Below are 1,318 nucleotides of genomic sequence, written 5' to 3' on the forward strand. Positions count from 1 at the left end.
CTGGGAGAGTGGCTCCAACAGATCCCAGGAACAACATCTGAGATCTCTGTCCAGAAGAGTGCAGTGCTAGGAACAGCTAAGATACTGCACAGGACCCTCAAGCTCCCAGGCCTCTGGTAGAGGACCTGAGCTTGAAGGAAGGAATACAAGATTGTCCCAAAGTGGGGGCAAGTGGGGAATTTTATATATATATATATATATATGATATTCATAGGGTGAAAAGCTGCAGTGAAATAATTGACTACAAAACTGTAGTAATTTCATGTCAACATTTTAACATGTTTTATTTATAGTCATAGTTAAATCCTAGATGTTACCATAGTGTGCACATTTTCAGTGATTGGAGGGTGTAATAAATACACATTTGATCTAATCTTCTCTTAGAGAAGGGGGAAAGTTTTGTGATTGCTTATAAGATCATGGAGGGAAGCAGCCCATGGTTGCCAAGGGCAGGAGTTATGGAAATGTCTTCATTATGCCTCCTAAAATTATGAATATTCTTAGAGAGTTTATGGCAAAGATAACAACTGAAGGTGAGTGACTTAAGACTGAAGGAGGCAAAGACCCCAGTGATGATGTCTGTTTATGAGCTAGTTCAGAGGAGACATTCATAAAAGTAATCCCAGTCTGTGAAGGTTTTCAGGACCCTTTTCCATTTTACTATCACAGCATGGTGTGAACTGCAGGAGCCTCACAGCTGAATGTTGTTTTATTTCATATAGATTTCACCCTATAAGAGTTGTCGCTATTGGGTTTATCCCTCGCACATGCGCAGTTCTGAAAAGAAGCTGAACTTGCTATGAGCGAACTTCATGCAGCCATTAACAAACAACAGACTGCACACCCAGAGGCTGCACTTATTGTTGTGGGTGATTTTAATCACTCCAACCTAAAGTCAGTGCTCCCTAAATCCCACCAGCATGTTTCCTGACGCACTAGAGGAATTAAAACTGGATCATGTTTACACAAACACGACTGCTGCATACAAGGTGACCCCCTTCCCCCACTTGGGACAGTCAGGTCACCTTATTTTATTTCTCATTCCCAAGTACTCACCATTCATCCGCCATGTGAAGCAATCAATGAGGATCATCAAAGTGTGGCCAGAGGGGACACTAGATCTGATTAACCTTTCTCTATTAACAGGTTATGTTCCACAGGCTTTTAAACTTGCTGTAATTAAACCTCTACTCAAAAAGCCTACTCTTGACCCAGGTGTCCTAGCTAATTATAGACCAATATCCAATCGCCTGTTTATTTCTAAAATTCTGGAAAAAGCTGTTGCAAAGCAGTTATGTGACCACTTGCACAAGAATGA

Source organism: Monopterus albus, unplaced genomic scaffold (assembly GCF_001952655.1).
Source record: "Monopterus albus unplaced genomic scaffold, M_albus_1.0 scaffold345.1, whole genome shotgun sequence".
Taxonomy (NCBI): Eukaryota; Metazoa; Chordata; class Actinopteri; order Synbranchiformes; family Synbranchidae; genus Monopterus; species Monopterus albus.